Source organism: Dama dama, chromosome 23, assembly GCF_033118175.1.
Source record: "Dama dama isolate Ldn47 chromosome 23, ASM3311817v1, whole genome shotgun sequence".
NCBI classification, from domain to species: domain Eukaryota; kingdom Metazoa; phylum Chordata; class Mammalia; order Artiodactyla; family Cervidae; genus Dama; species Dama dama.
In genome coordinates this window covers 46,936,754-46,952,608 of record NC_083703.1, presented here as the reverse complement: position 1 = coordinate 46,952,608, position 15,855 = coordinate 46,936,754, and the positions used below count along the sequence as shown (strand labels likewise).

The 15,855-nt window shown below is 43.2% G+C and overlaps 1 protein-coding gene across 12 annotated transcripts in view; it reads right to left on the bottom strand.

Moving 5' to 3' along the window:
- DIP2C (disco interacting protein 2 homolog C) overlaps nucleotides 1–15,855 on the bottom strand; it is a 294,103-nt gene that overhangs the window by 216,375 nt on the left and 61,873 nt on the right. Inside the window, exons 1-2 of one of the 12 annotated variants that reach the window (XM_061126608.1) lie at nucleotides 11,891–12,496; nucleotides 11,650–11,811 (exon numbers count right to left, since the gene is read on the bottom strand). The exons of 9 other annotated variants lie outside the window; for them this stretch is intronic. The gene's annotated coding sequence lies outside the window, so the exon portion shown is untranslated. Of the gene's footprint in view, nucleotides 1–11,649; nucleotides 12,497–15,855 lie in introns of those variants that run through there. 2 more of the 12 variants (XM_061126609.1, XM_061126607.1) reach the window with 2 other exon arrangements.

Genomic DNA, 15,855 nt, shown 5'->3' with positions numbered 1-15,855 from the left:
GCTCAAAATTCTCCAAGCCAGGCTCCAACAGTACGTGAACTGTGAACTTCCAGATGTACAAGCAGGATTTAGAAAAGGCAGAAGACCCAGAGATCAAATTGCCAACATCCGTTGGATCACCAAAAAAGCAAGTAGAAAAACATCTACTTCTGCTTCACTGACTAGGTCAAAGCCTTTGACTGTGTGGATCACAACAAACTGTGGAAAATTCTGAAAGAGATGGGAATACCAGACCACTTGACCTGCCTTCTGAGAAATATGTATGCAGGTCAAGAAGCAACAGTTAGAACCTGACATGGAACAACAGGTTGGGTCCAAATTGAGAAAGGAGTATATCAAGGCTGTATATTGTCACCCTGCTTATTTAACTTATATGCAGAGAGTATCATGAGAAATGCTGGACTGGATGAAGCACAAGCTGGAATCAAGATTGCCATGAGAAATATCAATAACCTCAGATATGCATATGATACCACATTTATGGCAGAAAGTGAAGAACTAGAGCCTCTTGATGAAAATGAAAAAGGAGAGTGAAAAAGCTGGCTTAAAACTCAACATTCAGAAAACTAACATCATGGCATCTGGTCCCATCACTTCATGGCAAATAGATGGGGAAACAGGGGAAACAGTGAGAGACTTTATTTTCTTGGGCTCCAAAATCACTGCAGATGGTGACTGCAGCCATGACATTAAAAGACGCTTGCTCCTTGGAAGAAATGTTATGACCAACCTAGACAGCATATTAAAAAGCAGAGACATTACTTTGCCAACAAAGGTCCATCTAGTCAAACATATGGTTTTTCCAGTAGTCATGTATGGATGTGAGAGTTGGGACTCCAAAGAAAGCTGGGCACTGAAGAATTGATGCTTTTGAACTGTGTTGTTGGGAGAATACTCTTCAGAGTCCCTTGGACTGCAAGGAGATCCAATCAGTCCATCCTAAAGGAATCAGTCCTGAATATTCATTGGAAGGACTGATGCTGAAGTTGAAACTCCAATACTCTGGCCACCTGATGGGAAGAACTGTCTCATTGGAAAAGACCCTGATGCTGGGAAAGACTGAAGATGGGAGGAGAAGGGGACGACAGAGGATGAGATGATTGGATGACATCATGGACTCAATGAACATGAGTCTGAGTAAACTCTGGGAGTTGGTGATGGACAGGGAGGCCTGGCGTGCTACAGTCCATGGGGTCGCAAAGAGTTGGACAAGACTGAGCGACTGAACTGAACTAATTCCAAATAGAATGAACTAAAAAGGAATAAGGATCTGTTTTGCCCTGACTTGAAAGAGATATAAAAGGGAACTTTTTAAACTGAAAAGTCTTCCTGCTAGTGTCTTGCTGCACTACAGCCTAGTTAAAAAGCACAAAAATAAAAGGGAGGGTTACCATCTCCTGGAAGTAATAAAGCTATAGAACAATGTTCTTTATCTCCTGTCTGGCATAAACGGATGTCTCCACAGGCAAAGAATTACTTGTTGAAATGCTTTGACCACTTTAACACGTGTCAGAGACATTGGCATCTGAACCAAAACTTGAGCCACACAGATCTAAGAATCCAAGGACTCAGAATGTAACCTAGTTATGCCAGACCGAACAAGAAAACATGCAAACCATTCCTCACACCTTCAACCTGGGGTGAGGCCTCAAACATTTAACAGCAGTGACCATTCCTCCTCTACAACTTTACAGTTTTAGTGTAGTGTAAAAGACAGGAGCACACCGCAAAGATCTGGGAGATCTGCTTGCAGTCCTCAGCTCTGTGCAAACCTTTTGCTCTCTTCCAGCAAGACCATGCCTGTCTATCAGAGCAGGACTTGATGCCCCAAGGATGATTTACAAGGGAGAAAACAAAGTACCCACAACACTTACTAGAAAGTGAGAACAAAGTTTCATCCACGTAATGTTTTCAATACTTAATGCTGTTGTTTAAATTCCAGTGTGCCTAGTATGAGTGTATCAAAATACAGTCTCCAAGTTCCATAGGTTCCAGAACCAGGAAAAGAAAGGATCCCTGGCTTATTTCCGTTGAATCAGCTAGTAACAGACCAGGTGTGGAGGGCTTTTCCCACCTCCACATCCTGAGTCAGCAACAACCATCCTGGCCATCTCAGAACCAGAGGACAGGCATACCAGGCACTAAATGTAAGGGAAGAAAAGAAAAGAGGAGGGCAGAAAAGCTAACTCCCTCCTGACCAGCTTCTCAGCAAACAAGACACAGAAACTGAATTAAACATCTACCCTCCTCCAGGGCTGGGTTCGTTTTCTGCTCTGGAGTCATATACAACTTATGTTCACAGGCAGGGCTGATATTTTACTTCCTGTACAAAGTACTTTCAGAACTCACTTTAAGTCCTTGGAAAGGGCCTACATCTAGCTATCTCCCTTAAAACACCTCCCCTCTGATAAGGAAAAGAAAAAATCAGCTGAGAGATCAAAGGACATAAAATACTGCCCACAATTTAAACATTAAAATTCAATAATACACTTCCAATTGAAGAGGAATAAAGTTGTCTTCCCAAACCTGTAAAAGGCACACAGCCTCCAATGGTAAACAGCAGTGTGCAGCACAAAAGGCTATCCACTGATCTGCCAGGCCAAACACCACCTCCCCCAAAGATGCTGGCTCCTTTCTGCTTCTGGTTCAACTGAGGGGTGCAAGAATGCCTCATGTGAGCCACTAGACCTGGCGCCCACACACCTGGCACTGCTTCCACACTTCCAGCCTCTGACCCCTCCCCATGTTCCAAACCCCAAAAGTCCCCAGGCCAGCTCACCCCCACACACACACCCTGGGCCCCCTCACGCCCCCCCACACCGCCTAAAGCCCCTCCACTCTTCCTACCTCCCACACCCCCAACCCCCTCTCGCATCCTACACCCTCAGCCCCTTCAGCACAACCCCTCAAACCTCGCACCCCCTCACGCCCCCACTACATCTCGAACCCCCGGCTCCCTCGCGCTCCCCGTTCACATCCCGTACCCCCCAACATGGGAGGTCCCCAGGAAGGCAGAAGAGGAAGGCGTCAAGCAGGGCAGGTGCTCACCCTGTAACGATGCAACTCTCCACTGGGCTCCCTCATGCTCTAGGATAAACACCCGAGCCCGTGGCCAAAGAGGCCCCTGCAGAGGGATGTGCGGGTAGGTCTCCCTCTGGGTTCACTGGGTCTGCAGACCTCAGCCGGCCGCATCCCTGAGGCGAGGGGTGGGTGCCAGATCCCAGCTAACGGAAGCTGGTCCCAGCTTACGACTGAGGCTTGTGGACGCCAACCGCTCTGAGGAAAAAGGCAGGTGTCGACCTTGTTTTTACACCTTAGGGAAGGCCGAAGGCTCACCACATGTCCTCACAGGACAACCGAGAGCCTACTTTCTCTCAGAGTAAGGAGCTGCAAACGCGGAGCAAGCGATTCCGCCAGTTCACAAATTATGCCACAGGCTAAGAGCAAGTGGCAGGTGACTCCCATAGCACACACCACCAGGGAGTACAAGACACTGGTTAGAGGCAGAGAGCATGCTGGGAAGGGGGCACGTGAGCCCCACAGCGCATGCTCCTGGAATGCAGGGCGCACATGAGGCAGAGGGCACGCTGGGAGCGGGGCACGTGAGCCCCACAGCGCATGCTCTCGGAATGTAGGCTGCACGCAACAGGCAGAGGGCATAAGGCAAAGGCAAGTGAGACTACAGGACAGAGGTGACAGGCCATGGGCAAGCCAGGAGTATGCGGGCAAGTTGAGCCCCAGAGTGTATGGTCCAGTAATACAGGGCGCACATAGGCAGAAGGCAGCACACCAGGACTCCCTGTCCTTCACTCTCTCTCCGAGTTTGCTCAAACTCGGGTCCATTGAGTTGGCCATGCTATCCAACCATCCCCCCAGCCACCTCAGTCTTTCCCAGTGAGTCCACTCTTCACATGAGTTGGCCAAAGTACTGACGCTTCAGCATCAGTCCTTCCAATGAATATTCAGGGTTGATTTCCTTTAGGACTGCCTGGTTTGATCTTCTTGCTGTCCAAGGGACTCTCAGGAGTCTTCCCCCAGGAGAGGTGGGTGGTCTGATACAAAATTATGCAGGTATTCATTGAGGTGTAAGGGGTCCAGCACAGTTAAGGAAAGGTCTCATGCAGAATAGCTGTTGTGGACTGAACATGTATTTCCCGTATGTCTGTTGAATCCTAACCATTAAGGCATGAGGAGGAGGAACCTTTGGAGGTGATGAGGTCATGAGGGTGGAGCCCCATGATGGGATTAGTGCCCTTACAAAAGAGACCCCACAGACCTCCCTCCACCTGTGCGGGCACAGAAGAGGCCACATATGAACCAGGAAGTGGGTCCTCCTCAGACAGGGAATCTGCCAGTGCCTTGATCCTCGACTCTCAGCCTCTATAACCATGAGAAATCAATGTCTGTTGTTTGAGCCCCCAGTCTGTGATGGTCTGTTAGAGCAGCCCAGACAGACAGAAAATAAAGAGTCTGAGAAGCAGGAGGGTGAGAATACATCTTCTGGCTTCAGACACTAACATAACTTGGGAGAAGACTGAAAAGACTGTCTTAGAAATTTTCCAGTCTAAATGTAGAGGGAACTAAACAGCACATATGAAGAAAATGGTAGGTAACTCCTCACTTCAGAAATGTTTCTGAAGAAATGGACACAGATGACATTCAGCAAATAACATTCAAAGGTCTCTCAGGCACTTTTACTTGATAATAATAATTTAATTAATAACACCTGAATGAATAATTCTGTATGAATGAATAATTCTGAATGAATGAATGAAACCAAGAGCCACAAACCAGGGCTTTAAGCTGAGATGATACACACCCTAAAACTCTTGACTGTTTGCTAAAGTGGAGTCAGTGAAAACCGGTTCACAGGGCACTAGGGATGCAGGAAGATTGGCTGAATTAGATGCTTCTAGACCAACAACACCCAGAGTTCCCTCTGGAATTAACAATGCCTTTCCACCGGAAGAATGTCATTCAAAAGTGAAGGATAATTAAAATAATGCTAATTGCAAAACTAGTGGCCCTTAAAGAATAAACTGGATCTACACCTAAATACACTAATCACCATACAAAAATGTGGGGGTGGAGGGAAAAGGGTTCCAGTTTTGTTTTGCATTAAACATTCCTAACTGTTTAGACTCACTGGAAAAGACCCTGATGCTGGGAAAGATTGAAGTCAGGAAAAGAAGGGGACGACAGAGGATAAGATGGTTGGATGGCATCACTAACTCAATGGACGAGAGTTTGAGCAAGCTCAGGAGTTGGTGATGGACAGGGAAGTCTGGAGTGCTGCAGTCCATGGAGAAGCAAAGAGTCAGACCCGACTGAGCAACTGAACTGAACTGAAACTTCCTAACTGCCAAAGTTCCAATACCCTGGCCACCTGATGTGAAGAGCCGACTCATTTGAAAATACCTTGATGCTGGGAAAGATTGAGGGCAGGACAAGAGGGTGACAGAGGATAAGATGGTTGGATGGCATCACCAACTCAATGGAAATGAGTTTGAGCCAACTCCGGGAGATTGTGAAGGACAAGGAAGCCTGGTGTGCTGCAGTCCTTGGGTCACAGAGAGTCGGACACAACTGAGCAACTGAACAACGAACTGCCATTATAAAAAGGCAAAACAATTTGCTCAACCAAGAAACAAAGCTCTTTAAGAGACCCAGGAGGCCCCAAGGAGATAATGCCCTCAAAACTGAAAAGGGTAATGTAATTAAAAAAAAAAAAAAATACTGTCATAGAAATGGCCCTACCAAGGCTAGGGTTAGTAACACACAAGAGTAAAATATGCCTGACATTCACCACAGCATCCTGTACTTATGTGGGGTCTTTCTTCAATAATTTAATTTTTCCTAAGTTTTGGCCTAATTAATTCTCAAAATGTGTCTGGGAGAAAAAGAATTCAACTGTTTCAAGCCTCTTAACAGGTAAAGAATATGAAAGTACAGAAGGTATATTTTCACAGGAGTAGTTTTATACTATATTGTGTTTTTACAACTCTGAATTTTCTTTCAAATTCATCTAAACTGGCATGAAATGGGAGTGCAAAAATGTTTTAGACCCATGAAACCAAGATTCAAAACAGTGTTTTGTGTCCAAAGTGGTGAGTCTTTACCCAAAACCGGCACAGCCAGAGGTTTGAGAGCCCTTGTTGGGGGCTGCCTCCAGAACTAGCTCTACAGTGACTTATTCATGACCACCTCCAGCCACTGAATGAACCAAACCACCCTGAAGGAGGCACAAGAGGGCCCAGCTCTCTAGTCAACTATGCTCTGTGGTGAACTGTGTCCAAGCAAACTTCCAACACCTAGATGCTCTCAGCTGGCCATCACCAATTCACCCACTTGGGCTGAAACCACCAGGCTATGCACTAATGTTTGGAGCTCATTCACGTATGTGGCCCTAAAAATTTTTTAGAACTAGAATGCCTCCTCCTGCCCCTACCCCGCCCCCCAAAAAAAAAACCTGTTCCTGTTTACATAATATTCAGTAGACAAATTTTCACAAGTAAAATTTCTGCTGTGAAAGACATTTTCATGAGCCCTGATGAAATACAAATGCACACAAACCACAGAAAACTTGTATTTACCTTGGTTCCACATTCTGGCCACACCAGTTTCAGGTAACATGTGGGTCTCAAAATATTAATAAGGTCCCATTCATTAACAATAGGTCTTAGCCTCATTTCACAAACCATAAAACACTACCCGGAAGCAGGAAAAATCCACACCACCCAGGGTGGGGGATAGTTAAGAGCACTAATTCTAAAGCCAGACTGCCTGGCTCCCTGCTAACTTTAGACAAGTGCCCTTAAACCTCTCAACTCTAATTTCCTCCTCAGCACACTGTGAATGATAACAGTTGTGGGGATAAAACACTGTCAACACAGAACTCACTGGGGCATTCGCAGGAAGAACAGAAAATCCACATCAAGGATTTACCAAAAAAGAAACAAAAATTCATTGATCTTAATTTCCTAAATTTCATTGATCTTAACCACTTTTGAGATACTAAGCAATAAATACTATGGAGTAGTCATGTGCAAAGGATTTGGTTTGTGACTCCCCAGCTTCTCAGGAAAACCCTTCCTGTCAAGCCTTCTCCATGGGACACCCCAGCCTCCAACCTGCAGCCCCAGCTGTGCAGGCTGATGGTGGACTGAGGGCTCTGGCTCATCTCCAGGATTGAGTTACCGGTGTTAAGTCAGGGAGGTCAGCGCTGCTCAAACCTCAGTGTGCATGGAGGTCACATTGATCTTGTCAGTCTCTCTGTCTTCATGAAGCAAAAGCTAGACCCAAGGGGCTGCATTTCCAACAAACTCACCTGATGCTGATTTGAGGTGAGGAGCGGGGCTTGAACAAAAGGGTCAGGAGAACTAAAGCTAAATTCAGGGCTGGAGAAGAGGGTTGCCTGAGCTCAGGTTCCCAGATCCTCTCCTCAGAGAAATCTATGCCAATACCCCCAGAGGAAAGGTCCTACAAACATAGAGGAAGGGGTCCCTCGTGGACGCAAATTCAGGCACACAGGTTTCATGACCCCAAAACTTGGCCACTGCCAGGAAAGAAGCCAAGGCACTGAGGATCTTGAGCAGACGGATATGTCTGTCTATGCCCTCAAGCAGCTGGTATAGAGACCAGCATCTATCTACCAATCCGTCCAAAGCTGCAGACTCACACCCAGTCAGAAGTTGAGGCTCGTGCCCACATCACTTACAAGAGCCCCTTCCAGCTACAAAGCTGATTTACATAATACTCCAAACCTCCATGCTAGCTGCACCTCTTTAAACTGCCCCAATCTATAGCCCCACCAATATTTATAGCTTTTCTTTCAATTCACCACATCAAAACATAAAAATTCAATACAAAGTTATATTACAGTAACCTATTTTTTCAAAAATTAGGGTGATTTTCCTAGAACTATTGCTGTTCTTGTTCAGAATGATTTTCAATTTGTGTTTTTTTGTTGTTGTTGTGTTTTCAATTTGTGTTTTAAAATTAACTTTAATTATGCTGTCTTCCTAATCTTCTAAGACTCCAAAAAAAAAAAAAAAACTCCAGAAAAAAAATCATTATGAAATCTAATTCCATTTTATGTCAAACTAGAAATAACAAGTGCTTCCTGAACATTATAAAACACTTATGAAAGAAAATGAAGACAAATAAATGGAAAGGTATCTCATGTTCATGGATCAGAGGAAGTAATATTGTTAAAAATAGACATACTATCCAAAGTCATTTATTCAATGCAGTAACTATCAAAAGTCCAAAGCATTTTTCACAGAGATCAAAAACAGAGATCCCACAAAACCACAAAAGACTCCAAACAGCCAAAGTAATCCTGAAAAGGAAGGAAGAACAAAGCTGGAGGCATCCTCTTCCTAATTTGAAGCTTACATAACAAAGCTATAATAATCAAGACAGTATGATATTGGCATTTAAAACAGACACATCAACCAGTGCAACACAACTGAGAGCCCAAAAATAATCCCATGCATGTACAGTCAACTAATATTTGACAAGGGAGTTAAGAACACTCAACAGAGAAAAGGACAGTCTCTTCAACAAATGGTGCTGGAAAAGCTGGATCACCACACAGAGTAGTGTGGTGATCACACACCACTCACAGAAATCAACTCAAATGAATTAAGACTTAAATGGAAGACTGGAAGCTATAAAACTCAAAAGAAAACACAGTGGGAAGTTTCTTAATGATGTTCTCAGGAACAAGTTTTTGGGTAAGACACCATGAGCACAAACAACAAAAGCAAAATTAAACAAGTAGGACTGTATCAAACTAAAAGTCTTCTGCACAGCAAAAGAAACAATCAGGAAAATGAAAAGGTAATCTATGGAGTGGGAGAAAACATTTGCAAACCATTTATCTTGATAAGGAGCTAATATCCAAAATATGTAAGCAACTCATTTAACTCAATAGTAAAAACAAAATCCAATTAAAAGTTGGGCATAGGACTTGAACATTTTCTCAAAAAAAGACACACACTTGGCCAACAGATACATGAAAACGTGTTCAACATCTCTAATCATGAGGAAAAATGAAAATTAAAATCACGAGGTGTCACCTCACACCTGTTAGAATGTCTATCATCAAAAAACATGTATGTATATGTTTTACATATATTTATATAGAAATATGTAAAACAGTGTTGGTTAAGGATGTGGAAAAAAGAGAACCCTATGCACCATTGCTGGGAATGTAAATTGGTGCAGACACAAAGAAATTAGTATAGAGGTTCCTCAATAAATTAAAAATAGAACTACCATATGATCCAGCAATTCCACTTCTGGTATTTATCTGAAGAAAATGAAACTGCTTTCTTAAAGAAATACCTGCACTCCCATGTTCATTACCACATTATTTAAGATAGCCAAGATGTGTAAATAACCTAAATGTCCACTGATAGCTAAAGATGTGGAATATACACACACAATGGAATGTTAGCTATAAGGAAGGAGATCCTGAAAATTCATGGTTGGACCTTGGGAGCATTATGCCCACTGAAGCAAGCCAACAGAGGAAGACAAATACTGTATATTTTCACTAATATGGGGAATCTAAACAAACAAAATGCACAGAAAGAGTGATGATTGCCAGAAGCAACCACTGATTTGTTCTCCATTCCTATCATTTTATCTTTTCCAGAACTTCATGTAGACAGCATTTTATGGAATGTAATGTTCTGAGACTGGCTGCTTGTACTCAGCACAAGGCCCTGGAGGATCATCCAAGTTTCTGTGTGCATTCATAATTTGCCTATTTTTGCATGCTATAAATGTACCACAGTTTAACCTTGCACCTGCTTGAGGAACTATGAACAGAGCTGCTATAAACATTCAAGTACAAGTTTTTGTTGATCATCAGCTTTCACTTTTCTCAGGTAACTATTCAGGAGTGGGGCTGCTGGGTCAAGTGTTAATTTATGTTTACTTTTCTAAGAAACCACAAGATGTTTCCCAGAGTGGCTGCACCATTTCAAACCTACCAGCAACGCACAAGAGCTGCAGTCTTCCCTCCTCACCAGCACTTGGTGTTGTCAAGGATTTTTATGTTAGCCATTCTAACAGAATAAGATCATGGCATCTGGTCCCAACACTTCATGGCAAATAGATGGGGAAACAATGGAAACAGTGACAGATTTTATTTCTGTGGGCTCCAAAATCACTGCAGATGGTGACTGCAGCCATGAAACTAAAGGACACTGACTCCTTGGAAGAAAAGCTGTGACAAATCTAGACAGCATATTAAAAAACAGAGACATTACTTTGCCAACAAAGGTCTGTCTGGTCAAAGCTATGGTTTTTCCAGTAGTCATGTATGGATGTGAGAATTGGACCATAAAGAAAACTGAGCAGTGAAGAACTGATACCTTTGAACTGTGGTGTTGGAGAAGACTCTTGAGAGTCCCTTGGACTGCAAGGAGATCCAACCATTCCATTCTAAAGGAAATCAACCCTGAATACTCACTGGAAGGACTGATGCAGAAGCTCAAGCTCCAATACTTTGGCCACCTGATGTGAAGAGCTGACTCACTGAAAAAGACCCTGATGCTGGGAAAGACTGAAGGCAGGAGGAGAAACGTATGACAGAGGATGAGATGGTTGCATGGCATCACCTATTCAATGGACATGAGTTTGAGTGAGCTCCGAGAATTGGTGATGGACAGGGAAGCCTGGCATGCTGCAGTCCATGGGGTCGCAAAGAGTCGGACACAACCGAATGACTGAACAAGAACAAATTCTAATACAGCATCTCGTCCTGGTTGTAATTTGCCTTTCAGTAAGACTAGTCACACTGACTGTTTCATTTGTTTATTTGCCATCTGTATATCCTTTGCAACAAAGTACCTCTTCAAGTCTTCTGCCCACTTAAATTGTTTGTTTTCTTAGTATTGCATTTTGGGGGTCCTCTATAATATTCTGGATACAAGTTCTTTGTAGAATATGTGGTTTGTAAATATTTTCTCCCAGTATGAGTCTGTCTCTACATTTTCCTTAACAGTATCTTTCACAGAGCAGAAGTTTTTCATTTTGATGAACTCCACTTACATTTTTTTTTGGTATGCTACTTATTTATTTATTTTTAATTGGAGGATAATTGCTTTACAATATTGTGTTAGTTTCTGCCATACAGCAACATGAATCCGCTGTAGGTATACGTATATCCCCTCCCTCTTGAGCCTCCCTCCCTCCCACCTCCTTGTATGCTTTTTTTCATTTATTTTTATTAGTTGGAGGCTAATTACTTTACAATATTGTAGTGGTTTTTGTCATACATTGACATGAATTAGCCATGGATTTACAACTTACATTCTTCTTTTATGAATCAGAATATTATGCCTAAGAACTCTTTTCCTAGCTTCAGGTCAAGATCAGTTTCTCCTATGTTTAGTTCTAAAAGTTTCAGAGAATCCATTAAAGTTAACTTTTGAATAAGGTGTTTTTCATTTTATTGCATATGGATGCTCAATGCTTCCAGCACCATCTGTTGAAAAAACTCCATTTTTTACTGAATTGCTTATGTACCTTGTCAAAAATCAATGGCCATATTTGTGTGGTTCTCTTTCAGGACTCTCTATTCTGTCCATTGATCCATGTTGTATCCTGAACATATTATAATTTACTACTTACTTTAGTAAATGCTTTGTGGAAAAAAAATTTTGTCTGGAAGCAAACTAATAATGCTTGGACTCCGTTTGGCAGCACATGCTTCTTTAACTCTGGGACGTCATCAACAAGGCACATGCCAGCTTTGATCCATTCACATCCAGGTTAAACAAGACAACTCACACCCTGATTGATAAAGAGAAGAGTTTACTGCAGTCTTTAAATAAACACAGAGCCAGAAAGAAGCTACTGTCTATTCGTATACCGTATTTCCATGTAAGCTGGATGGTTCTTCTTTTCCATTTCTTCACCTTCAGCGTGTATGTATGCATGCTAAGTCACTTCAGTCGTGTACGACTCTCTGCAACCCATCAGGCTCCTCTGTCCATGGGGATTCTCTAGGCAAGAATACTGGAGTGGGTTGTCATGCAATCATCCAGGGAATCTTCCCAACCCAGGGGCCAAACCCCGTATCTCCTGCACTGGCAGGCACGTTCCTTACCATTAATGCCACCTGGGAAGCCCTTGCCTTCAGAGTACTAGAAGTCAAATTAAAAACAGGAGATGGAACCTGGAAACTCACAAAATAAGTAAGAATCAGATATCTGGCAGTAATCACTCTGATGAAGCATTACTACAGGAGAAATGTTTCCACCTTAAGACAAAAATACACACATATATCAACACACACCAACTAACTGCTATCAAAACGCTATTCTGCTAAACCCTCCTGACCCCATCATCACAAAATAGCACAGAATGATATGTGGACCATACAATGCAAAACCCCATGAGATGGTCACATTTTGGTAACGAACTACCAGAAGGAATGTATTCAAAGTGTAGTCAGTCCCTTTCAAAAGGGCTCCTCAGAAGATAATACGTTCATGCCAATGAGTTAATGGCACAGCACCAAACAGTTCTGGGCTCTTCTTCATGCAAACTTTTCTTCCGTCCAAAGTGGTCATAAAATTTTTGAGCTGTGAAGGACTTCAGAGATGTCCTTATTTAACCATAAATCCTCTCTATTCAGGTATGAGGTGAAATGAAGTCAGTGATTCCCAAGCCAACTGTCTTTTGACATGCTGTATCGAGTCTAATAACAGCAATCCCCATTCTTTGAAGGATTACATTTTTGTAAATAGCCCAGAGTGAAAGAGAACTATTTCTGGTGAATTAAATACCAAGTATGAACACAAATTAATGTGTGTGGCTCTTAACATATGGTGGATAAACTGGATGACAGGGAAGACAGGATGAAACTGACTCCTGCGACCCAAGACTCTAACACCTTTGGGAAACTGGACTTAAAAATGAGGCAAACATTGGGTGTCATGGAAGGGGCCAAGCTTGGCCAGCACTGCCTATCCTCTAGAAGGCTGGGGGTGCAGACCCAGTGCCCAAGGAACAGTCTTTGCAGGGAGGGTCTCCTTGTCACCCTCTGGACCCTGGAAGAGGGGAGGTGGTGGAAAACCTTGCCCCTCCCCCTGCACAGCCTTATCTAGACAGTGCACTCTTCCAGAAAACCCCCATTCTTGGGGTCAGAACCTGGCTGCCTTCAGGGCCCCCGACATTGTCTGTCCTATTATGGGGGCTCCGTAGGCAGAACAAGAGCCCCTGCAGCGCCCCTGCAGAGCCCCTGCTTGCTCCTCTCAGGTCACTCCCACTCCTGAGGTTACCTGCAGGCACCTGAGGAGGGTTAGCACACAGAAGACCTGAGGAGCCCAAAGGGAATGCTGCTCAGACGGCTGGATCCACCAGGACCTGCAGCTGTTCTCCCCTCTTCACCACTAGCTAATTATGCCCCAGTGATGGAAACCCACTCTGTCCTCAAAGGAAACCACAAAAACCATCCACAAGTGATACGGCTTCAGCTGAACGAAGTGTCCGTTCTTAACTTTCACTTGTCAAGATCAAAGCTGCAATAGGGACTCCATGCATAACACCACTGGAAGTGACACACTCACCCCATTCACCACAGATGACATGGGAGCTTTTTCATTCCCAGTATAATCTGTAAGCTAACTTCTCACATCTTTTGAAACCAGTTTCATGGTTCCATCTTTCTGTATTTTTCACAGTTACTAATTTGGAGGACAAATAAACACAATTAAACTATATTTTAAACAATCAATTTGCACGGAAGTTTCCAAATACCTAGTTGATTTGAGCCTTGCAAATAAAGTCACGCTGGTGACTGAATGAATTTTTCCTTCTCATTTATTTACTTTATGAGTTAGATAAAACACAAAGTCCATGAAATAAAAATAGGGAAACTATCAGGCAAAAAACTTTCAAATAAAAACTTCAGGTATAAACAGAAGGAAGCTACCCTGGTCAACAACTGCACCACGGTGTCTCATCCTTGTCTTGGCCCAGCTCCACCCTAAGGATTCATAAATCTCCATCTCCAAAGCCTAGAGATGCCCACCTCGAGGGTGATGCTAAGTGTCCTGATTTATATAGTTTTCCCAGACGACTTCAATAGCAGCCTCTTCCACTCTGGTGCCCACATCCCACTGTACATTCCTACTGGGGATGTCCCCCAACCACAAATAAAACTCCTCCCAAACAAAACTCACTGTCTCCTTTACTGCCTCCCTGACCCCTGCTTCCACCCATCTTCCTTGCTGGGAAATGATACCTGTCATCTAACCAGTTGTCCCAAACTGCAAAACTGATTTTTCATCATTCATTCCTAAGACCCTCAAGTCACCACTGACTGCCGTTAATTTCACCTCCTAAGTATCTCAGCCTATCCTCTCACTCCAAACTCGTGCCTTCATCATCTGTTGCCTAGTTTATTTCAGAAATCTACTATTCAGGAGCATCTTGCAGGCAGGATATAAACTCTTATACAACTATTTACTATTTGTGTTATGAGCATGGCAGTCTGAAAGTAATCATTTTTGAAATGTAAACGAATTAACTGACTATCCTCCACTGATCAACAGGGAACCTGATACAGCTGGACCTGTGTTAAAAGGGACACAAACACAAACTCCAGGAGCCCAGGGTCACAGCCCTACACGGGCCACCAAATCACTGTGATGAGCAGTTAAGGTCTGTTCCCCAGTTTCCCTGCCTGCCAAAGACATGACATACATTCCCCACTCTGAAGAGCACTGGGGTGACACAAGCAGGAAGTACCGTGGAAAACGGAAAAATTCCATAAACAGAATTTTGTAATAAAAATTACATAAAAATTCCATTTTTAAAATGAAATTCATTATATTAATGTAAATATTGAGTGCAAGATAGTCATGTGATAGTTGGTACTACGTTTCCTCCTTAAGAGACATATTATTTATTCTATGTAAATTTATTCCACTATTTTAAAAATTTATACTTCAAGAGACATAAAGATGAGTAAGCCCGCTTCTCCTTGAAGATGATGTTGAATCCAGGTGGAAGGGACACTCTGAGAACTGAACCAGTGTGACAGGTCCCAGCAGAGTTGTCGGTCATGTCGTGTCCCGTCTGAGGTCCTGGCCAGCTCCTCCCACTCATGAATGCTCACTACCAGCACCTGACAGAAACACAGAGGAACCACCCTGACAAGTTTACAATTAAGAGAGGAGATGAGAGTGAAGCAGGTCAACAAGTATTCAGAGGGGAATGAACAGCAAACAATGCTGGAAGCTATTCCACAGCCAAGGGTTATCTCCTTGCAGTGGTTCTTCCCAGCCCTGAGACCCAGCACCCTCTATCCTTCCTGGGCCATGAGCAGAATTCAAGCAGACACTGAGAGGCCAGGACATACAGAGACAAAAATGTGGGACATTTTACTAAGCATCATTCAATAATCGTTTGCCACAAAAATAATAATTTTTAAAAAAATTTTTAAATTTAAATGAATTCGTTTCATGCTTATCTCATAATACATGATACATCATAAAACAATGCCTAATGAAGATTATGTAAGTCTTTAAATGTCCTTGAACTACTTTTGTCCCCTCATATATTTTTATAGCAAAGCCGCCTAAGGTTAGAGGAGTATAAATAATATTACTGACAACAACTGAAACGTCACGAGGGCAGCACTTATACCCACAAGTACTAACTGACCCCAATTCCTCCTCTTCCTGTTTATGAAAACACAGAAGAAACCAGAAGTCAGAACTGAGCGTTCCCCTGCCCCACTTTCCCGAGGGTCACCACAGCTTCTTCCCCAGAACACGCCCTTCAGGGCAGGGGTGCCCTCCTTTCAGCCCTCACCCCACGGCTCCA